General features: G+C 34.4%; 2 pseudogenes; both read left to right on the plus strand.

The window, feature by feature from the left end:
* Positions 1-332: 332 nt before the first annotated feature.
* On the plus strand, positions 333-16,516 carry LOC109676597 (olfactory receptor 1165-like; annotated as a pseudogene).
* A 4,829-nt stretch (positions 16,517-21,345) lies between these two features.
* Positions 21,346-21,484, plus strand: LOC141416544 (small nucleolar RNA SNORA3/SNORA45 family; annotated as a pseudogene).
* Positions 21,485-26,051: the final 4,567 nt, after the last annotated feature.

Genomic DNA, 26,051 nt, shown 5'->3' on the forward strand with positions numbered 1-26,051 from the left:
GATAATACCCAGTCAAGATTCTCTGGGGCCTGACTCTCCAAGGTCATTTAGTTAAGATATAAAATAGACATGATGCCTAAATATGATGTCTGAGACTAACTCAACTTCATAGAACATATATGCTGCTCATGATTTTCTTTTATAATAGCAAAAATTTTCATTCTACATTTAGTGGCATGTATTTTGAATGAAACTCCCACTGCCTAATTACAACGTAGAAAAATTTGTTTAAAATAACTTCATTCTTGAGAAATTTTTTTAAGCTAATTTATCGAATTGATCAAAAGTGTCATTATAAATGATTCTGTAAAGGGTATCCGGGCTCAGCAGCCATGGCTTATGCTTGTAATCCTAGCTACTCAGAAGGCAGAGTTCAGGATAATCGAGGATTGAAGATTGCCCAGGCAAATAGTTCGTGAGACCCTATCTTGAATAAAACTATCACAAAAAAGGGCTGGTGGAGTGGCTCAAGAGGTAAGCCGTGAGTTCAAATCCCAGTGCCCCTGAAAAGTATGTCTGGCTTATATTGAATTAATAGTCTGAATGTTAAATTTTAATTCTCTGGTGGAAAACTCTGAAATCAGAAATACAATATTTTTTGTCAAAGAAACACCTCTGTGAACCTAGTGATAGTTGCATACATTATTTTCACCCAAGAATAAGAATACAATGTATTGCATTCTGTTTCCCACATTTTCAATAACTTTGGTGTGATTTTGTCTTTCAACTTTATTTGTATACATTAACGATATCTAAGAATCCAACTGAATATCAAAGTAAGATTAATCATCCTCAATTTTTAAATATCATTTAAGGAATGATTAAAGTTATAAAACTTAGAGAAATATAGGCTTAGTATAATAATTTTTATTTTAAAACCATATACATGGAAATAAGGAAGAACAGTACATTTTGACATGTGAATTCATGACCCTAGCTTTCTGGAAGAGTGTGTCCAGGAACTAGGCACTAACAGGTTAGATGGTGCTTAGAATTAGAGTGAAAAAACATGTCATGTTACCTGGAAGAGACATGTGATGAGGGTGTGGTGTTAAATGTTGAAAGAATATGTTTTATGCATGAAAGATTGAAAAAGCTGTTAGTGAATAGAAGGAAAGCTGTGGAATGTAGATGTATCTACCTAACAATGTGTTAGGTTCACCAACATACTAAAATAAAATAAAATAATCTGGTAGAGTGGGAGTAGACAAGCCAATTCAAGGTCCACTGATTTTAGATGAATAAATATACTATGGTTCAAGAATAAAGATAGAAGTGTGTTTTGAATATTTCCTTTGTTTTTTCCCTAATTTGCTTTACTCACAACGTGAAGCTGAGATGCAAAGGGAATTTGGGGGAGCCAGACAAAGACAAGGCAAAGAAAGGAGAAAATTTTTTAAAAAGTTCTAATGGTTTGAGAGATTAGAGATGTTTAGCTGAGAACAAATGACCAGTTAGAATATAATAAAAAAGAACAGTGTTTTTTTCTGCCAATTTTTCCTTATTTCTTGTTCTCTATTTGTAACAGCCATGATTTCTAAACTAATAAGTATATAAGGTTTTTTATATACTTTCAATTATAAGTAGATTCATTAACACAGAATTACAAATAGGAGAAAGAACCTAATTTCTGTGGTCATTCAAAACAATGTAAAATAAAGAATGAGATGTTTTAAAATACCTAATTTGAGATACAATTTATACATAATGATATTTTAATAATTGTGTTAGTAGTAACAATAATAATGATGGTAATGATAATGATTTAATACTTACTGAATCATTTCTCTGGAAAGGTTGAACATCTTGTGAGAGTCACATATGAGTATTCTGTTTAAGGAGAAATTAAAGATAGGCTAAACTGTTCTGAAGTCTAAGATATTTCAAAATTCATATTCTCACCAAAACAAATTAAGTAATCCATTAATAAGGCTTCACTATTTGGAAAAATCATTTTCAGTATTTGAAATGATGTTTGTCTGGTGGAAGAATGTTGAGTTTATAATAAACTAAATAATGAACATTCATCTAGACAAAAAAGTCAAATAGTCTTGAAAAATATGATGATTCAATCACTATTATAAGTGCAATACAAAAAAGAAATCAATGCTAGCAACTTATAAAGCTAAAATTGTGCTTTGTCAAAAATTCAATGCTCCTATACTGGAGTTTTCAATTATAGGCAGTAGAAGAGAAAGGTTTAGCTCTGTTTTCCAATTTAACATTAATTATCATATTTAATTATAAGTGTGGTTTTATAGGGAAGAATATTGGTTGAGGGTCATGATGTAGCTCAAACAGGCCATAGTGCACAATTATGTCTTAATAGATATTAAGAATTAAAGTTGTTCCAGAAGAATTAGTAATCTATGTATATTGATTTGGATTTGTGAGAAAATAGTAGGAAATACAGGAATATTTAGACGGGAAAAGGTAATAGTAATAAATATTTATTATTTGAAATAAAATAGAGGCCACACTATCAGAACCTTTTCCTGCAAAAATTCAAAGGATAGAACTCTGAAGACATGTGCTTTAATTTAAGAAACAAGAAGAAGAAACATGGACTAAGTCCATGTTTGCCTAGCCAAACCTCTAATTCAGTGCCCAGCACTAGAAAAAAAAAAAAAAAAAAAAAAAAAAACGACAAAGAAGGGAAAATACAATTGCTTAAACTCATTATGAGACACACAATAAAACAGGATCACTGTTCTTTCTTCCTACCTTAGTACTTATTGTAACCTTTGCTCAGAGACTTCAGCTTCTTGAGTTATTTGAAAATTAGCCTGCAATTATATTTTTAATGAAATTCTAGTGCTGAGTTGTATATTCATCTCAGATTTATGTGACTTCCTCATAGAAATAATAGTTTCTATTTCAGTGTTTCTAATCTGAACATTTCCCCCAAATAAAGCAAAATAAACTTCTGTATTTAATGAAAATCTTTTTTCCCAACTATGATAATATAGGATGTTAAAAATGAGACAAACAATGCTGTTCGTATTGGGGAGCTCTGTGTAAGAAAAATTAGCTGTTGTCAGTTATCTAGAAGCTCTTGATCTTGTACATTTGTCATGTTAGTAGAATATAGGGTCTTTCTTATTCCAGTTATACTTGAAATTACCCCAGTTTTCAGATGTGAAAATGATAGGATATTTGTGTCCCCAACTAAGTTTTAAAGCCCAAGACTTATTAAATTGTGTTTTATCGATGTATTTTATATTATGTATTGTTCACTGTTACACCCAGCATGGAAATGTTACTTTAAGTTTTTTAGAGTTTATTTCTATCATTTCTTACTGTTGCACATTATTTTTCGTCATTGATGATAAATAAAAGTTGGTATTGCTCTTTAAAGATATGTATGGATGATTAGGAAGACAGACAGATACATAGATTTAAAGAGTAGAAATAAATTATTACTACATCAGCCCAAAAAAATGCTAAGGCTTTAAAAACTCAATGAAAACTCTCACATTCTGATTTAGAAGGGAATTATGTGAGATTTTTAGAGCCTTTACAAGCAACGGCATCATAAGAATGCCATTGAAAATTTTAATTATTGATGTTTTCTAACTTGAACTGTGAGAGTCCACATGGAAAATTCCCTGCAACTTTGACTAAATATTTCTCGATTCATAACAGTAAAATGTTTATGTTGAATTGGTTATGGCTTCTCTGTACTATTTTATTTATTTTTTAACTGAATAAATGCTCTCCTGGTCTCTTCTATTGGGTAGAAACCTATTGTTAATTTCCATGATGGAGGATCTTTTTTTTTCTTTTGATCCATACATTTTTTATATGTACTAATGCTAGGAACTTAGATGTGTTCTGTGTTTTTCTTTCATAATACCCATTGTATGTGCTGTCAATAATGATGACTCATGATGAATGCTTTGATTTTCTCCAACAGAACCAAACTGCAGGATGGGAGAAATCAAAGTGCTGAAGTAATTTTTGAGTTCTCGGGCTTTTCAGAATTTCCAAAGAACCAGATGCCATTGTTTCTGGTGCTCTTCACTGTCTACATTGTTTCTGTGTTAGAAAACCTAAGTATGACTTGATCATCAGGATTAATCCTAAACTCCACACTCCTATGTACTTTCTTCCTCAGCTATTTATCCTTCGTTTATTTTTTGTTCGCCACTGTAACTGCGCTGATATTGATAGACATCTTTCTTGGAGAAAACAAAATTATCTTCTTGTGTGGATGGATGGTACAATTTTGCTTCAGATGTGCATTTGTGGTTATATGAATGCTTATGCTAGCAGTGATGGCCTATGACCGGTTTGTCTGTGTGTAATCCACTGCTCTACACTCTGTTCTAAGCTCTGTTCTCTCCTGGTTACTGTGAGTTATTTGGGGGATATAGTTTGTGCTTTGACACGGACTATTTTCTTTCAAAACTCTCTTATTGTGGATATAGCCTGTTAAATCACTTTTGCTGTAAGATGTCTGCCATCCTTAATGCAGCCTGTACTGATACCTCCTTCATGCAGCTGAGGAGGTATCAGTGAAGATCGCGGTATCCTTATCATCCTTATCGCCTAAATTGTCATATTTGTCACTATTATCAGTATTCCATCTAAGGGAGCATTCATAAAAGCACTTTCTTCCTGTGCCTCCCACCTGACTGCCATCTGCTTCTGCTATGAGGTCATTCTTGTTCTCAACTTTGTGCAGAGATCTAAAAGTTCATTGATTACTGTCAAAATATCAACTCTATTTTATAGCATGGTGATTGCCATGGTAAACTGCTTACCTACAGCCTAAGAAAAAAAGATGTAAAGGAGACTGTAAGGAATTTAATCAATATCAAGGTCCTTTGTCAATCATTTTAGTCACACAAACACACTTACACAAGCATAGCCATAGTCATTTAAAAATATATATAAAATATATATATATATATATATACCTTACACATCACATTTTTCAATTTTCTTCAATACTGGTACAAAATTGTTCAGAGAATTAGTTGGATAATTTATACACATTTATATAGATTAATTGCCTTGTGGTTTAATTTTGAGTGAAAGAGGAAAAACAGGAAGAAAATTATGTTTTTGTCCCTTCTGGAATCTAGTGGACTAAATAATGGACCCTCTAGTGATGTCTGCATTCCATTCCTTGGAACTTGTAAATAAGTCTTCCTTTTATTTTATCCTTCTCTTCCCTTCCTCTCCTTTCTCGTCCCTGAAATCTCTTTCTAAATTTATTGTTCCCTCTCTTTCTTTCTCTCTCTGATCTTTCTAATAGACCCTTATAATGAGTACTTTCAAAAAATTATAGTCCTCTGTGTTTAGTTTTTCCAAAAAAGTAATAGTAAATATCAAGAATACCATGAACACATAAGACATTTTGAATTCACTATGCCATTCCTGCACAGCTAGATGTGAGATGCATTGTGGTGATTGTGTCATTCATAATTTTTAATTTTAACTAACACCCTATATGCAGTTTCTGAGAGTATGAATTTTAACTTTGTCTGCATTTGAAATTCATTTAAATGAAATCATTAAGTATACTTTAGATTGTTTCTATATTCTTTTTTTATAGGATTTTGTTTTGAAGCTATATTTAAATCATCAAGTGTAAGAGTGGCTCATTTTTAATTGGTTGTGAATATTCCATCAAATAAATGTACCACAATCTGCTCATCCATACAATGTCTTCTACATGCTTTCTTTTTGGTATCTTATAGAGATGTGGGTGACAACATTCTTGCAAAGATCTTCTGTTATTTGACAGTAGTTTATCTCAGTCTGTTAGAAAATGTAGTTGTGGAAGTCAGAAACATCTGCTTCAAAAGATGCATCCAGCAAATCTTTGTATGCATCTTCTTGATGACAGAAACATTCATCATGATGGACTCTGATTGATTTCTGGCATTTGTGACCCACTTCCCTACACAAATGCAATGTCCTGGATGTTTTGCTCTTTGTAGGCAGCTACATCATGCACATGTGCTTCCATGTGTTCTAAAATACTTGGATATTTTTAATTACCCAATCCTTGGTGGGACTGCATTTATAAATAAATTTGTCTCTGAGCATTGTGCTGTTGTTTCTGTGTCCTGTTTGTTTGTCTCTGCCTTATTTAAGGAAACAAATAGCATGATGAATTTTCTTACTTCCTATGATTTCACTTTCATCACTGTCATGAAAATGTTTTAACTGGGAAAGTTACAAAATCTTCTCCATATGGGGTTGCTATCTAACTACCATGGTTATTTCTTTGGAATTACCTTTTCTCTATGATGTGTTTATACCTCCAAAATTTTCCTGGTTTGTGATCAAGTTATGCTCTGTCTTTTGTGCAGCGAGTATCCTCATTCTTTACCCACTGATCTACAGCATCAGGAATGCAGATGTGAAGTAGATAATCAGGGCAGTAACAAACACCCAATTAGAATAGCATAGCTCATGGTATTAGGCATACTACTTTTGAGAGTAATGGTGCTGTCGATAACATCAAATCAGCTCATGAATCTATGATGGCACTGCAGTTAGCATTCCCATACCTGTTCACCCTATAGTTTAGTGAAATAACTTTTAAATTACAAAAATTATCATGTATGGGCACTCAGATCACTTAAACTGAATCTTTGATTTAGATATTGTATTAATATGTAATGTATAATATGTATGTAATAATATTCCATATTATTGCTCAAGTCAATATTTAGTTAAAAAGCAAGGGGGGTAGGGAGCAGCAGAAGGGGGCAGGGGCCGGTGGGGGAGAAATGGCCCAAACAATCTATGTACATATGAAAAAATGAATAAACAAATTAAAACATAAAAAGATTAAATCTTTTGAGGTAAAATTTTAGAGATATTCTTCAATAATTAAAGTTTAAAGAGGATAGAATATCAAGTTAGTATATAAAGAACTATTCTTAAAACACTAAATTTTTAAAACGTATTTACATTTGGTCCTAAAATGGCATTTTGACATTAACAATTAACATTCAAACAAAAATAAATACGAAATCTATCTCTCTTAAAAATTTGAGATTGTGGCATTTTAAATTATATTTTTTCTCTACATACCAGCACAAGAAAATACAATATGCTTTGTAAATATATGTTCATCTCTCTGTACCATTTCTTTTGATATGGTCATACATCATTTTTATTATGTTTTGATATATTGGAATAATTTTAGATTCATTTTCATTCATATGAAAACATTTAGAATGGATTAGAAGACTCAAGTGGTAGAATGCTTCCTGTGTAAGTGTGAAGTCCTGATTTCGAATCCCAGTCCAACCAAAAAACAAAACAAAGCAGAAAAAAAAATGTTTAAAGATATCAATTGTTTTTATCCAATGTCATCCAGGCTTATACAATATAAGTTATTTATATAGGAAAAAAGAAAAATCCCAATGATATATAAAAAGCAATGATTTCCATGACTACTGTAATAGCTTTGCTGAGTGGAGTTACTTGGGAATTGAGACAGGGCTTCACTTCCTCGATGAGCTCACCTTTATTCTTCAGACCTGAGTCTGATCTTTCTGGGACTGTTTGGCTACTGATCTTTACTCAGTATAGACACAATACAGCTTACCTTTAATAAAAATGTACTTGAAATCTCTGACTGATTCTCACTTGTTAACATTGTGTGAATCAGAGAAAATCACATGGTTTAGCCCAAAATCAAGGGATGAGAAAAATCAACTACCTTTTGAGGAAAAAGTTGTAAGTTGGCAGTCATGGGAGAAGGGAGATGTGAAGAATTAAGCTCAAACTCTATACAAAATTTATGAAAACTTATACATTTCTGAACATATTTTCTCTTAATAATGCTAGAAAACTATTATGAATAAGAGATAAAACATGATTGTAATGATATACTGAGGTTTTCTAATAATTTTAGGTCACTTTATTAACCCAAATCACTAGTTAATGTTTAATATAAGGAATTAACTTATATTTTTTATCTTGTTATTAATGATAAAGTTTATAATCAGAGAGTATAGAGCTATCCTTATGTTGCAATTTCAGTCCAAGCTAAGAAATGTTACTCATTTTTCCCCCAAGGCTTTTTTACCAAATAGAAATTTATTTTTAATGTAATGCTTTTTACTAAAACATGTACCATATACAATTTACTGTTTTTGGATATGCACCAATATTTTCCGCACAAAGTGTACCATATAAAATTTAATCTAACATTTATTATTTTCTAATTTATTTATTTATTCAATTTGAGGATTGAATTCTAGGCTGTTCTCATACTAAGCACAATCTCTGTCACTACAATCAACCCCCAGTCCTTCTGTAAGTTTTTAGTTATCATGGGAGACATTCCAGATTATTATTTTAAAACTTGTATGTGTGAATTGTGCATGTGTGAGTATGTGTTCATATCTAAATGAGTATGTTCTTAAATTACTTATTATTAATGTAAAAATGAATACATATTTGTGGTGTAGAGTGTAATGTTTCAATTTACATATTCCTTGTGTAATGATAAAATCAAGATAATTAAAATATCCATGACCTCATATACTCGTCATCTCCAAGATCCAATAGCCTTCATTGCAGGGGCTCAGTGGGTAGTCATCCCAAAAATCAGCTTTGGCCAGGGAGAATGACTGTGATGCAAATGCTGAGAATTCTACACAGTAAGAAAGCACAGACTACAATAAGGAGGGGAGTACATTTTTCCTGGTTATTAGCAATTTGCAAGACCCAGTGTCAAAATGAGTGGGGGTAGAGGAAGGAGAGAGTGGTGTGGTTTCATGAAGTACCCTAATTTGCGATATTTACTGGATTCCTTTCTTATTATTTTTGATTTGTATATTGTAAATTGTTTGCTTTGTGCTTAGCATGAGGCTTATAAAACTATCTTTTAAGGTTAAGAAGTTATTTCGATATAATGCCAACACAACCTGATCACAAATATAAGACCAGAACAAAAAAAGAAAGGAAAATATACTGATAAAAATTTAAACTTACACTGCATGTCTTCTCGTGATCAAATTCTTGGATATCCCATTTTGGTTATTGCTGTATTACCTAACTCATAAGACAGTAATGTGATTATCATTTTAAAATTGTATCATATTTTGTCTTTGTACTAAATGTATATTTATGCATTAATGTATAAATGTATTTTATGTACTATGCTTACAGTATCTGAGCATTCTTATATGCAATGTGTAATCCTGAGCTTGGCCCCTGAATTCTAACTTCAGGAGCATTAGGTTTGTGGCTTATTACTAAACCATGAGCAAATTTTATCATGGTAGTAAGTTGAACTACTCTGCTCACATAATTAACTACAAGTTCCAAGTTATTTGATATGTTACAAGCAAAAGCAGTTGCTTGAATTCATTCCCTCTTTCCCGGATATGTACCTCATGGATTCTTGATCTAGTTCCTTGTACTGATATCAGCTCAAGAAGCATAGACTTAAAAAAAGAAGACATATACAAAGAATTTTGAGTACAAATGCTGAATTTTTTACCAGTGCTAGAAAATAAATGTAAAATTATTGAACAAGAAGTAAAAGTGTTTACTAAGAATAAAGCAAGAGGATTAGTGAATTGACTTGAAATATTTGAAAATCTATGTTATGAGAGGGGATAAAGCAATATTGTTTGTTTTTCAGATAATCAAAAGGAATTCTGTTAAGACCTGAATGTTATGAGAAAAGCCAGTAGTAATAAATGATATCTTAAAACAAGATATCCTTAAAAACAAGACATCCTAAAAAACAGAATTGACTACAATTATTAATGCAATAGTTTGCTTCAATGACAAGGATTAAAGAGTTATTAGATGTGAGAAAAGGGGTTTTAGTGTAAAACATTGACAGTAAAAATATTGTTAATAAAACTGAATACAAATCATGCTAAAATTGTCAGGAATTCTTCCCTTTAAAAAACCATCGTGTCTTGTTTTCATCTTGGCATAAAGATTTTTAGGACAGTAATTTAGTTACTATTTGGCTGAGTATACTTTAACTATTCCAGAATTATTTCTCTAAGCTAAATTGTAAACAAGTTTATTAATATAGTCATTTGCATTAGTAGCACAATATGTATAAAAAGTCTTAATGTGTGTGGTTTTGTCCATTACAAGTAAATGACTTTTGAATATGAAAAGAATTATTTTCCCAAGATTTGTGACCAACATTCACAAAAGTTTGCCTAATCTCCTACAGAAGAGTGTGATTTTGTAGCTGATGCTCTGTGCCTAAGACTAGTTGTGGCAAGTTTCATGGGAGCCTCAGTTGTACCAGGCAAGGCTAAAATTCATGTCAGTTCTCAGGTGTGTTCATGATGGTCAATCATATTCATTAGGTCTCTTCATCCATTTCCATAATCTATCATGTATTTAAATATTAATCACGTGAAATTTCCCAAACTCAGATTTCTCAGTATTCAGACTCCTTTTTAGAAAAGCAGAAAGTTTTTATCAGTAAGTCTTACATATTTCTTTCATTCTTATTTGGGCAACACTCCTAAGTTTGCTACAGGAAGAAAGTATTTTTTTACTTATTTTGCAAGATGTGCTACATTTCACAGTACTATAGTTTAATAGATATTAGCTACTGGTTATTTTTTCATATTTAATACAATATGTACTAGAAACAGAATACATAGCAAGGAGAAGATAGTCAATATGGAATGCTTAAGATTATCTCCATATACTTCTTTATAAGATCATGTCCTTTTGAACATTTTAAGTTTTGAAGATTGCCATGTGGTAGAAAAAATAATTGCAACAAAATAATCAGTGGATTCTCATATGACCAACTTAAAGTAATCATATATAAATATGATCACATATATAAATGATCATATATAAATCATATATAAATGCTTTATGATCCTTCACAATAGGATATACCAATTATAGGTAAATATTCTTTATACCCACACAGAAATGTGAACAACTGATTCAAGACATGTCCCCCAAATAATTTGACAGTCATTTATACATTAATGATATTAATCTTCAGAAACATTACCATGATGTGAAGTTTAGACAAAAGGACTATGGTAAATGTTTGCTTGATTTTACTACAAGTCTACTATGTGGTAGTATAATTACATATTAATATGGGGAATTCTACTTATAAACATTTAGAGGTAATTTACATAAAATAATATTGATAGCTATTACATTTTTATTCACAATAAGCAAACTATAGTCAAATAGGCAAATTTAGCTATCTATAATCAAATATTCAAAGTGCAGATGAAATAAGAATAAAATGTTAAGCACAACAGTCCTGAGTACAAGGTGACCATACTTGTTTGTATTCATTGGTTTATGTTGAACCACACCTGTGTTATTGCCAAGTGAAATTCCCATGTTTCTAGTCTATGGTGTTATGATGCTTGATTTGGGAAACTACAGCTCTATGACCACATTTTTGCTTTTGGGATTCTCAGTATACCCACACCTACAGATACCTTCTTCCTCATGTTCTTTTCCATCTCTTTATTTATTCTGGTGGAAAACTTGGGCATATGTGTTGTCAAAAGTATCACTCTCAAGCTTTATATACCCATGTGCTTTTTCCTCAGCTCTCTTTCACCTTTTGATATTGTTATTCTATTGTATTTATACCAAAACTGTTAAAGATCTTATTTGTAGAAGACAGAATTCTCTCTTTTGAGTGATGCATGACCCTATTTGTTTTTGAATGCATATCTGTGATGACAGAAATGTTTCTGTTAGCATTGATTTCCTATAATGGATTTGTGACTCTTGGTAACCCTCTGCTATACATATATGTTCAGTGTCTTAAGCTCAGTGGTTTAGTTATAGCAGGAAATTTTAGATGGGATAGATTATGTTTCTTGACACACCCATAGAGTGTATGCTCTAACATTTAAATCTTCTAGACTTCTGAAAACTGGAAAACTCATGTATTTGGCCAAGGCCTTCTTTTTAACCAAACGCAATATAACTTTCAATGGTCTCTAACTTCTACATAGGACACTGTGAGTCTTCTTTCAGTAAAGAACTGACTCATTGATGTTTGCCCTCTAATTGGTCTGGCCCCTGCCCCGGTACACCTGGCATCTAATGAAGATATTACACCAAATGGTTAGCCCTTAACTGCCCACTCTAGTGGCAGTCAAAACAGTTAAAAATAGCTATAAGTATAAAAACCTATAGGAAAAGTAACCATAAGACTCTCTGTCATTTTTCAAAATAAAAAGTTGGATCTTTATCCTTTCTGCGGTACCTAGCATGGCCCCTTCTGATGCTCCTATCATTGTTAATATTTGGGTCATTCCTTCCAAGCCAGATTTATCTCTTCCAGAATAAAAGCCTTTTAAGTCTCAAATCACTTGGCAACAGAGCTATTCATCTGTATAGATGAAGGAGATCTCAATGAGCAACCTAGATCTCCATCACTTTGCAGGACAATCAGACACCCGGCTCCCAAATAATTAACCATGCTTGGCTCAGGAGCTGCCCTCACCTGGCTGGGTATCACCCATGCCTTTCCTCACTCATTGATTACTAGGTTGGAATCACCTGGTTCTCCACTTCCCATAACTTTCTGTATGTTTCAAAAGCACCTGAAGAGCAGAACAGAAGCACGCTGTCTTGGCTTCCAGCTTCCACCTGGGACCTACCATGCTCCCCTTTGTATTTCCCTTCCCTAAATTTAATAAACTGCATTTACACCCACATGTCCTGCCATGTATTTTTCCACAAAGGAACAAAGAATTTGGAAGTCTTCTGATCACAGACTGCACCAGTGCCATCAACAATTGTGCTTTAAATTGAGGAAATAATTACTGTTACAGTGGGAACAGATATTTCATTGAAGGTATTAAGTTATTGTATAAATAAATGCAAGGAATAACAATAGAGTACACATATGTATTAAATCACAAATTAACAAATATTGGTATTGAGACACAAGTGCTCACGTAGGAGGCACTCAAACTGCTTTGGCTGAAAAGCACTGAAACCTTCCTGGACCCACAAATAAGCTAATAACAGGAGAAAACTATGTCACCTGTCCTACATTTTGTATCTGTCTTTGCTCTAAGCCATCCTCTTTGCAGTCACTTTTAAATCACCTTGAATTTCAGGAAAGACATTTGATAACATGTCCATGACAAGGGACAGAAAGACATTCCTTTGCATTCACTACCTGCCTGTTTTCCAGATAACATCTCTGGAGTCTTTCCCAGAACAAGGACTGAGATAATGACCAGACCACACATGCGGCTCAACTGTTTAGCTATGATAACTTTTTTCACCTACCCCCCAGTTATTTTTGTCGATTTAAGCCGATAGCTTACGTCTATACCCCAGAACATGGCTGAAGATGAGCTGAGTGGTTACTCTGCCTCCTCCCGTGGCATGTCCTGAACTGTGTAATAAATCTCCTTTCTTTGCCTTCAGCATGCCTCTTTATTTGGCATTTAGGGGCTGGTGGCTGGACCCAGTTCATGGATCTCAGGTGTTTGCTTTGGGTCCAAAACTCTAATATTAGTACAAAAATAATTGAAAAAAAAAAAACAGAAAGAAAAGAAAAGGGATTTGGGGGGAGCCAGAGGAGACAGTGAAAAAAAAAAGAGGAAAAAATAATGTGCTGATTGTGACACTGAAAGAAATTTGGATGTGTGATCTAAGGAATTGTTAGAATGAAACCAAGGGAGAACATTACTATTAGGGTGAAATAAGACAGTTATGTTAGGACAGGAGTCCCCCCCACCTTGTAGGTAACTTACTAGAAACTCCCCATCCAGCCCTAAAGAATAACAAACATTCACTTTTAGTCTTTACTAGAAATTCCACACCCACACTTAAATCGTTATCTTGGGACAGTTAGAGAACCCATTGTGGATTTTCTACCCAGGGACCTTCTCCCATTAGCCTCCTACCCAATGAATTGAGTTGTCTCCTCACCTATCTATCTCTCCATGCCTATGTCAGTCTAATTATTACTTTTACCGTATCTCTGCCAAAATGTTTCTAGTCCTTGTTCCCTATTGAGCCAGTCATGATTTCTGAAATAATTGGTGCTTATACTAGATCTTTGCCCATATTATAAACTCTAAGAAAATTAATAAAAGAAATATTAGAGAATAAAAATAAACTGTTTTGTGACCATTATAATGTAGAATAAAGTTCCACATGCTCTAAAATTATCTACTTGAAATATCACTGGTTGCAGCTAATATCAGTAATTATATTAATGAATATTTAATATGGATAGGGTCACTATATTTGTGGAGATAAGGAGCTGAGGTGCAGAGCTTAACAACTTTTCAGAATTGCTTGTTAATAGATGACTGGGGCAAAATATCAACTCATGTTGACCTGATCCACGGTCAAGATCATTCCAAAGTATCTTATGCATCCTCTAGAAACATAGTAAATGACCTATAACAAAGCCTAACTACTTAGCAAAGTTGTTTTCACTATATTAGATTTATTTGTCTGATAGAAGGAGATTAACACTTGAATGAGCCAATTAAATGAAAAAAGGGGAAGGGGAAATATCCAAGACATAATAGTGCTTCGAATGCAATAGGAATAAATGTAAAACCTTAAAATCTTACAAAAGTAAAATGGCATTTTTTTGAAAATGCAATTCGTATATACTAGAATTCCCAACTGTAGGCAATTCTGGCTTAGATATGACAGTGAACTGAACATTACTTATTTCTCATACAGAATACAAGTGAGTTTATGTGAGGAAGAATATATTTGGTTCTGAAACCACATTTTAGTTCAAATAGGCCAGTGTACACAACAGACATTAAGAGTTTAAAGTCAGTCCAAATGAACTAGCAATCTTTTTATAGATTTGTGAGAAAGCAGTAGGTAGTCTAGGTATTCTAAGACTGTAAAAGATTAGAGGAATAAGTATTTTGTTCTTGGAAAAAAAATACTGGATGAATTATCATGTAAAGTGACAGGACCTTTTCTATGCAATCATAATGAATAGAATCCATACCAGTTAGATCTCTAAAAACATGAGGTTTATTATGAAACAAAAAGGTGAAATACCAATATGGAGGATTCAGTAAGACACTGAAGAACCATAAAGATTAGTCTAGATCTAAAGACTAAAAGCCAATTACTAAACCTTCCCAAACAAGATGAAAACTCTTTAAAAATTAAAGAAAATCCCTGACATTAACCTTAGAAGGGAATTGAGATTCTAGAGCCCTTACATGTGGTTGTATGGCAAAAGCATTATTGAGAAACTTCAAGATGACTGAAAGTTTTAGATGTCTAACTAAAGAATTCTATGCAGATTTGATTATAGCATATTTTAAAATAGTAACATTAAAATAATCTTACAAAATCAGGAATGACTTCACAGTATTGATTTAACTGGAGAAATGCACTACTATATTTTTCTCCTGATTTCAGAAATGCCTGGGTGGGAAGAAACTGTTAAGATAAAGGATGTCAGGCTCTTTCGAATCATCTGTCATGGTATGCCCTGCCATGAATTAAGATATGTTCCTCTCTCTCTCTCTGTCTCTCTCTTTTTCTTAACACCTATTTTTCTTCTTTACTCAGCCTCCAAGGAGGAATACTCTAATTTCGTCCAACAAGAAGAACCAAAAGCAGAATAAGAGAAATCAAAGTTAGGATTCACTTTTGTTCTTTTCAGATTCTGAGAATACTCACATCTACAGGTGCCTCAATTATTGGTGTTCTTGATCATTTATGATGTTTTTGTATTGGAAAACCTATATATGATTTTGATTATCAAGGTTGACACCAAATTTCACACTTCCATGTACTTCTTCCCCAGTCATTTATCCTTTGTTGACTTTTGATATACATCTGTAATTGCACCAAAATTGCTAGACCTGTGCTAGTGGAAGACAGTTCTATGTCCTTCAAAGGATGCAGTACCCAATTTTTTTTATGGCTTCATATGTGTGATTACACAAATGTTTATGTTAGCAGTTATGGCCTATGACAGATTTCTAGCTCTGTGTAACCCCCTTTTCTACACAGTTGCTATGTCTCTTAAGCTCTGTGATCTCCCAGAAGTTATCTGTGGGGTGGACTCTCTTCCTTGAAGCTCACATATTTTATTTTGGTACTATATTACTGTGGTTCTGGCATCAATATTCACTTTTGCTGTGAGTCTTCTGCCATCCTTTCTGCAGCCTGCTCTCATACCTTTTCCAGTCAGCTGGCCTGTTTAATCATATATACATTGAGTGAGACTTGTAGCCATTTCATCATCACTGCCTCCTATACTGTAATATTTGTCACTGTCATCAGGATCCCTTCTAAGGGGGTGCTCCAAAAAGCTTTATCCACCTGTGCTTCCCACCTGACTGACTTCTGCTTCTGCATGAGGTCATCTTTCTCCTCCACTGTGTGCTTACATCTAAAAGTTCATTGCTCCTGACCAAAGTAGATACTGTGTTTTACAGCATGGTGGTCCCAACACTAAGTCCTCTTATCTACAGCCTAAGAAACAAGGACAAAGGAGAGCATCAGAAGGTTAATCCACATGAAGTTGCTTTCTCACTTATTTTAGACACATATACACACACTCAAACACACACGTACATATACACACAAACACATACTTCACTCTCAGTTTGTAAAAATATAATTTACACATTGTTTTAATGATTTTTATGTTTGTTGTCAAAAAATTATTCATAGAATTAGTGAGATAATGTAGATACATATACGATTATTAAATCATATTATGCCTTTAAAATAACTTGTGAGTAAAATGCAAAAAAAGGAAAGGTCTGTTCTTGTCCCAGCTTCACTTGTGAAGAACCCCATTGCGGGACATGTCATAACTTTTCCCTTTTAGCTATATTCTCTATGTATAGATTCCAAGAGAATACATTTTAATTTTCTCTATGTCTGAAATTCATACATAAGTGCTGAACCTTATAGTTTTCATTTTATTGTTTCTGAGTTTCTTTTCAGGATTTTGTTCCAACAACATTTATGTTATCTATAAAAAATGGTTTTATATTGCTCTTGAGGGTTCCATCAAATGAATATAGCACAACATGCATGCAGATAGTAGTTATAGTGCTAATTCCTTCTTGCACGACTGCTTTTTGGAAATATGACTATGTACATTTTTGTAGATGTCTTCTATTGATACCTGTTTCAACATAGCAATTAAAACATTAAATGTACTTAGAGAAATATGATGTTTTTGCTAGTTTGTGATAAAGATAGTTATACAGGGAGATTCCTTGTGTGGTTTCCATGCATATATATATTACAATCTCAACTGGTTCATCTCTACCAGTCCTCTTCACTCTCCCCTAGTCCCCTTCCCATGGTGACGCTGGCCAGTTTAAGATTTCTATATTCAGTCCTGTACAGTGAGCACATCAAACACATTCAAGTTTTTAGTTTCCTTCCCTTGCCCTATCCCTCTTAAGTGACCCATGTCGCATAATACCACTGCATTTGTTGTAGGTCTATAATCTGCATATGAAGGAGAACATGCAGCTTTTGGCCTTCTGAGCCTGACTAATGTGACTTAAAATAATGTTCTTCAGTTCCATTCATTTACCTGTGAATGATGAAATTTCATTCTTCTTCATAGCTGACTAAAATTCCATTGTGTATAAGTACCACATTTTCTTACTCAATTTGTCAGTACTGGGGCATCTTTGCTTTGATTCATGGCAAAATTTTTCTTTAGTGCATGTTGGTGATTATACAAATGCTTATGTTAACAGTGATGGATTATGATTGGTTTGTGGTCATTTGCAACCCTCTGTTCTATACAGCTGCTAGGTTTTATAAGCTCTGTGCTCTCCTGGTAGCTGGAATCTACAAATGGGATAGAATGTGTTCCTCGACACTCACATATTTTCTTGGTCAACACTCACTTTTGCTATGAGCACTCTGACATATTCTCTGTAATCTGCTCTGATGCCACTTTCTATCACCTGGCATGCTTAATCATTTCCATATTCAATGAATTTTGTAGCCACCTGACCATCCTTACTTCTTATCTCTTCATAGTTGTCCCTGTCATCAAGATGTCCTTTAAGGGAGCACTCTAAAAATCCCTCTCATCTTTATCTCCTACCTGGTCAACATCTGCATCTTCCACAGGGTCATTTTTCTACTTTAATAGGTGCTCAAATCTATAAGCTCTTTGCTCCTTGTCAAAGTAGCCACTATGCACTGTTTTACAGCACTGTTATCCCCATGTTACATTCCCACCTATAGTGTAAGAAATAATGATATTGGGGAGACCACCAGAAAGTTAACCTCCATAAGTTTTTTCTCATTCAATATATCATTCACAGCCACACATACAAAATTCATTTTTTAAAATCTATAATCTGTACATGTCCTTGACTTGTGACTAATAGACATTTCTCCAAATAATTAGTCAAAATTTATTAAGATTAGTTGCACATAATTCTCTGGTAAATGGATGGAATTGGAGAACATCATTCTGAGTGAGGTTAGCCTGGCCCAAAAGACCAAAAATCATATGTTCTCCCTCATATGTGGACATTAGATCAAGGGAAAACACAACAAGGGGATTGGACTTTGAGCACATGATAAAAGCGAGAGCACACAAGGGAGGGGTGAGAATAGGTAAGACACCTAAAAAATTAGCTAGCATTTGTTGCCCTTAACGCAGAGAAACTAAAGCAGATACCTTAAAAGCAACTGAGGCTAATAGGAAAAGGGGACCAGGAACTAGAGAAAAGTTTAAATAAAAAAGAATTAACATAGAAGGTAACACACACGCACAGGAAATTAATGTGAGTCAACTCCCTGTATAGCTATCCTTATCTCAACCAGCAAAAACCCTTGTTCCTTCCTATTATTGCTTATACTCTCTCTTCAACAAAATTAGAGATAAGGGCAAAATAGTTTCTGCTGGGCATTGAGGGGGTGGGGAGGAGAGGGAAGGGGCAGAGTGGGTGGTAAGGGAGAGGGTGGGGCAGGGGGGAGAAATGACCCAAGCCTTGTATACACATATGAATAATAAAACAATAAAAAAAAGATTAGTTGCACAATTTATATATATATCTGCTTTTATTAAATGTCCATCTGTAAATAATATGGAAAAAGGGAAAGAATATTTTCTTATGTTTCTCCCAGAATGTAGTAGATTAAGTAATAATATGAATTTTGATATGATCTGAAGAATTATATATTCTAATGAACTACCTGACTTCATCATTTTCATTAGCACATAAAGAGATGCTCACTCAAAAACACTGAATACGTAAAAAGACCATCATTTTACATCTGTTTAATTCTACATAGACTAGTTTGCTGTTGAAAACTGTACACAGCAAATAAGAAACATACAAGAAGTATATCTGTCCTTTAAAGTATGGAATCTGATATAATTTATTAATTACATTTTCTCTCTGTTTTATAACAATAATATGTTACATTTGTAAGTGAAATTCATTTGTACTTTACTTAGGTTAACATGAACTACAAAACTGATTTTCTTCACTAAAAATAAGAGTAATATTTTCTGCATCATTTCTAAATAACCACAAGGCATTTATTTTTGTACATTTGCTTAGATATCAAGATAAGGGAGGAAATATGACCAGGAAAAAAATAGAAAGAAATCAGACAAGTCAGTCATTTGCACAGATGGTCTCTGGTTCTGTCTTTGCCATGAAGCAAAATGTTTAACATTTACTTGCTGAAAAGGTTACAAAAAGTTAGGTTCAACAAAGGAATATAAAGGACATGCAAATAAGGAGCAACATGCCAGGCTCTTCTACTCAAACTTGAGCTGTAATTTGAGAATGTTAGATTCATTTCTTTTTGCAGAAATAATAGAGATAGACGTGAATTGTCTTATCCAGTTTATTCTAAGATTATATAATACAACAAGATGGACATTGATACTGATATAACACAAAGAATTTATTTTGCCATTAGTTATTTATACATTAAAAAGAATCACTCATAAACTCGAGTGGTATACATCAATGAATTGACCCTGGTGAACCAGTTGTGCTGCTCAGGCTTGGAGACTAGGCTAACTTGGTTAGCTGATCTTCTGTCTAGGCCTGTGTGTCTCTCATTTTGGTGAACCATTGCCTTCTGGTTGAGCCACAAATCAAGAGAAAAGAAATTATCTTCCTCTTGTAGAATTACAGTCACAAGTCAACTGTTATTGGTGCAGAAAGAAGTGAAGTATAAATCTTAAAATCTGTACAGTACTGATGAAAACAATCATATATATGTATGTATATATATATATATATATATGAATATATACACCTTCCATAACCATCAATTTTAATTGTCTTGCAGTAATTAGAATTAATATGATCATTTTTTGTTGCTTGCAAGACCATGGGTTTAATTTACCAGCACACATAATAAAAGGAAAAGAAATATTTTGGCAGGCAATGAAGACGAAGTTTCCTCTAATTATTTTTTTTTAGCTCAGGTTTCTTCAGGCTTGGTGTCCCCAGAGTCAAGCAATTACATACAAGACAAACAACATGATCATAGAACATAATTTCAATGTATGACTAGTCCTCAAGAGGTCTCTCCTCCTTCTGAATTTTTCACAGTAGATAAAGATGCCATTTGTTGGTTCTTTTACTGAGTTCTATTTTCAAAGTTCTTCACTGCTTTTAAAGGAGTGGGAAAATTTATACGAACATTTTAATTTTGTGGTTGACTGTACACCATATTATTAGTATAAGCAAGGAAGCCATCAATTAAAAACCTGTACATCATAAAATTTGACCACTTTTGACTTGCTTCACTGATGGATAGCTTTTCATTTTTATATGGAGTATCCTAAAATTCAGAAAACTTTTGTGAGCAAAAATCCTGTTAACATGGTAGAGTCACAGATACAGAGTTGAGATAATAGTGCATATACAAGGTGGCAAACTGTACTTTCCCTGCTCTTGCAATCATTTTACTAAACTTGAAATTATGTCCTTAAATATTATGCTGCATATAATAGAGGCTCGAAATGAAAAGTTAAATGTAGTTTTATCCTCATAAAATGTAATGAATTCAGGAAAGATGTATAACACACACTTAAATATACACATAAGAGAGCAAAATATGACAGTTTTGTAAAGCTATTGTGATAATACAGATGCAAGAAAAATTAGTGATCTATGTGTACTCAAAAAATTTTTTTTCAAAGAGCTATGTTAGTAATTTAACACAGCAATAGGATATGGCTCAAAATAATAAAGGAAGAATGGATGTATTAAAAAGAATCAGAAAAAATAAGAAAAGTGACTGGAGGCACGGCTCATGCAGTACAGTGCCTGCTTTGCAAGTGTGAAGTCCTTAGTTCAAATCCCAGTCTCACTAAATGAAAAACAAAAACAAAAACCTCATGAGCACCAATATATTGAGGGTAGAGTCAGATTTGGATACTGGCTATTAACTTAGTGTGTTAAACTCCTAGAAGAAAAAACGCTGACCTTATTCACTGGCTATGGGCCTCATGGTAGAGTTATCTAATTAGTGGCATATTTCAGATAAATAAAGAAGAAATAAATGAGTGTACTTATAGGATAAAACTTTTTAATACTAATATAAATTACCCATTATATTTAGTAACAAATAATTTATTACTTGATGTAAATATTGTAGGAACCCATGTAAAATAGTTTCAATTTTATGCATTTGTAAGTGTTCAAAAACACTTGTTGTATTCAAGAATAAAGTAGAAATGGATTAAATAGCTTCATGGACTCTAAATGATAGCAAGTGACAGTAGAAATGAAGAAGAAGCATTTTGAAATTTCTCTGTTTTAAACTTTCCTAATTTGCTTTACAGTTTTTAATACCCTGAGATCATGAAAATATAAGTAGAAAGCACTAGACACTGATGGAAAAACAATGGGAAAATGAAGATTACTAATCACTGGAAACAGATCAGAATGACAGAAAAAATTAAAACTGAGTTTTAAATCAAAAACTACAAACTCCAGAATGTAAAGTCCAGGGACATTTTTTTCCTAATACAATGAGCAGAGATTATTCATAGAATCCCAGTAATGTTCCAGGTGCTTAGATGAGATCCAATCAACACCATGGCCATTTTCACAAAATCACCATTGTAACATTATTTTTTGCAGTTAATTGTCTTGCGGGAACTTTATCACTATGTGTTTCATTTGAAAACCACAAAGTATACAATGCAATCAAAATGATAAGGAAGCAACAGGCTTAAGTCTCCTGAATCCTTCGACATTGCTATGGCTCCCGGTACTTATTGCACTAAATTTATATGATAAAAAACAACATAGGTATTCTTCTAGAATTAAAATAAAATAATGTTTAATTGTGGTTTAACAGACTGGCCAAATCACAGTTTAATGTCATACTTAATGTACAATTCCAAATTTTGTGCTAAAAAATTAGCCATGTAACAGGAGTTTGTGGGTTTAGCAATAAACTATGGACAAAGTTTGGCATAGTAGTGAATTCAGATAACAAGCTCCAATGATAGTCACAAGTTCTAAGTTGTTAGAGATAGAGCAAGTAACAGCACCTTCCTGACCTCATCCACTGTATTCTGCACAGATATCCTTGGACTAGAGGGTCTAGTTATTTTAGGATTGTCATGTGTTCAGGAAGGTTAATGTTGTATTAACAATGATGAGGAGAACTTCTGAATATTTTTCAATCAGAGTGATAAGTAAATGAAAAAGCAAACCAGTAAGTGAGGAAATGAGTAAAAATATCACCCATGCAAAAGCAAGAAAAATATCAGGAAATAGTTTATACAATATATTGTGATAGAGAATAAATAGACAGTATTTTTTATTTGAATTCCAGAGATAGAAATATATCTATTGCAAAATAAAAATCAGAAAACGACCTACAACAATTGTTTAAATATAAAATTGACCTGCTGATTAGCAGGATGGTTTCTTTCAATGACTAGGTTAATAGAGGGGTGATTAGATGTGAGTACAGGAGATTTGGTGTAAGATAAGTACTGTTGAAATATTGCTAATGAAGACTGGGCACAGGCATGTAAACGCAATCACAAACTTGCTTCGTTTGAAAGTGCCAAGTGTTTCAATCTTGGTTTCCTGTGTCTTCATGGTTGTCACTATCATCAGATGCCTTCTAATGATGGGCTGCCCAAACAGTCTTGTCCACCTGTGCCTCCCAACTGACTGCCTTGAGCATCATTTTTGGGGTCATCCTCCTCTATTGTGTGCCCAATTCCAAAAGTTCATGGCTTCTGGTCAAAGTAGCAACTATGCTTGATATCATCATGATCCCCATACTGAATCCCCTCATTAACAGCTTTAGGAACAAAGGTGTGAGGAGACAGTCAGAAGGCTCATTAACTCCAATCTGCATCCTCACTCAATGTAATTCACATAAATAGCCATATCCAACTTTTCAAGTACATAATTGATTATATTTAGCTTAAGCGAATACATGTTTTAAATCAGTTCATTGTTGACTATGCAATGGTTTTTACTGTTCAGAATTGCTCTTTTTTCTAAATTTACACAAATGAAAAGCTCTTTCATCCATTTTATGTGAATATTTTAATGTTTTTAATTTTACTAAAAAAACACATAAAATTTACACATATTAATAGAGTACTATGTACCATTAGATATGTGTATATATTGCATAGTATGTACCACCTGCATCATTACTGTAATAAAGTTGGTCTTTGTCCGTTAATGCAAAATAAACCTAATTCCCTTTCTTTTAAACCTAATTTAAGTAATTATGTAGTAGGGAGGAGGAGACGGCATGGTAGGAAACTGAAACTTAAGAAGCTAGACATGAGAATGGTCACATAGCACATCACTTTAGGGGAGCAGTCTGGTTTTCATAAAATGATTGATCCTTCTCTGGGTTTCATCATCATTGTCTTCATTTCTGAGATGGTTTCATTATGGAATTCTCTGTCCTGCCAGGGTCATTTGTGGCTTGGGGTAAATTTCAGTCCCTTGTCATAAAGCTGTTATTGACCATTCCTGGAATCCAAACTAACTGCAGAGCAGAGTGACTTTGGAGGAGAAATATTTGAAGAAGGAAAATAAAGCAAAAAGGGGCACACAATGGAATTAGGCTAGTGACTGTTAACTCTCCTTCAAAGGGACTAGCAACCTCAGATAGCAATATTTACATGTGTTGCTCCCAGAGTCTTTCACTCTTAGCTTTCCTGCCCTGGAGATAAAGGGAAAATGGGTATAATCCCTGCTTCCTTGGAACTCATTTTTGTTTCCTGCCGGGATGGCAGAAGTCAGGGCAGGAATGAACAAGACAAGACACATAGCGAGAGGGCCAGCAGGCTGATGACCAACTGGCAAAATTCTATTTTTCTCAGCCAGTTTTATACAAAAGAGAAGAGACTTAAACATCAAAAACACTCTGACCTAGTTACAGCCTTTCTGTGTTTTCCACCCTGCACTCTTACTCACAGTGTCCTTGACTAAGTATAAACTTCTTTTTAGTAAAGGCTTTTTAGTAAAGGGAAGCCATTTAGCATTCCTTCCCACCTTTGTAGAGACATGGTACACCTGCAGATTCCCATATTGTCGAAATGCTGCTAAGCCACGGCGACTTTGTCAGACTGTAGCTTTTGGTTCCCAACAGTTTCCCCTTTTGAGCCAGTGTCAATGGCTCTTTGCTGTTTTTGGGTCTGGGGAATCAGAAGACATCACCCATGAAAGCACTGTGAGCCCCATATCCTGTAAAGGGACAGGAGGCTTCACAAGTCATGGCCTCTTGGGGATGTCTCAAAATGCCACAAGGCAGATAAACAGGAGGCATTCATGTACATGTTGCTGCAGAGATATGTTAAAAGACCACTCCCCTCTCACTCCTAACACTCATCCCCAACAAAAAGGGTTAAATTAAAAAAAAAAAAACACTTTGTAAATGACAGGGAGCTACTGATTTTCTGGGCTCCCTGTCTGTTTCTAGGAGCGGCTTTTCCTTTCTTACTAATAAATCCTACTTTGTGTGCTGACCTTGTCATCCCATGAGTCAATTCATTGCCTCACAATCAAATTCTTTGGCCTATGAAGGGAAGAACTCTTGAACCCAGACTGCAACATTTCTGGTGACTGCACAAAAGGACACCTCCCCTGTACCAAGGTTAGTATGACTGAGTGCCAAACCAGTAGGATTTTGCTTAAGATGTGACCTTGAGCTTCTGGCACAGCACCCTGCTGTATACTCCTGCTGGGGGAAATCTCCTGCTGAGGACTAACCAAAAGTAGACTTCCCTGTGCCACTCCCCATGCCTCTCTCTCTGTTTCTGTCATCCTGAGGGACTTACCTGTAACAGTAACAGATCAACAACTCCTAACCAACTTTGGCCTCACATTGATTCCTGCTCTGGGGGGAATCTCTGCTCCCTTCCTGTGAGTCAAGACCAAGCCAGGGGTTGGTCTTATGCTACCTTGGAGGAGGCCTGTTTGATTTCCCACCTGACAATCTTCTTCTCCCACCTGTCAATACCCCCTTCTGCCAGAGGCAGCAATCCAAGACAAGAGATTTTGTGTGGCTGACAGTATTCCAGTACCATCTAGTTGGAGCGACCTGAAAGCACACATAATTGTTAATTTTCCAAGTTTGTGTCGCATCTCTAGGCTCTGTTCCTTCTCCCTCACCTAGGATGTTATGTCACCCCTTCTGTCCTCATGAGAGGTGGCGAATTTCTTCCCAGATCTTTGGGAACAGACTCTTCCTGTCACTGCTTCTTAAGTCATCTCAGTCCTCCACTCCCTCCCCAAACCTGTCTTTATTGTGACCCCACATTCCCATGGGGAATATGCTCTCAGTCTTTTAATGACCTCTTTGACTTCCATTGCCCTTTACTCTACCACAATCTTTGGCCCAGGGGTCATAATTGTGTGATGATTAGGGAAGAGCCTGGGGAATTTGGTATTGTCACAGTGGCCCGGCCTTTGCTCTGGGCTTGTTTGGGGAATGCTCCTGGGAGGAAGCAGGTACCCCCTCCACCCTTTTAAGTATAATGTTCCCTTTTGAGGCCCTCCTGGATAATACCTCCCCAGAGAAAAGAAGACATGTTATGAACCCTCTCCCTTCATGTACAGAGCCTT

The sequence above is a fragment of the Castor canadensis genome, chromosome 1 (assembly GCF_047511655.1).
Source record: "Castor canadensis chromosome 1, mCasCan1.hap1v2, whole genome shotgun sequence".
Classification (NCBI taxonomy): domain Eukaryota; kingdom Metazoa; phylum Chordata; class Mammalia; order Rodentia; family Castoridae; genus Castor; species Castor canadensis.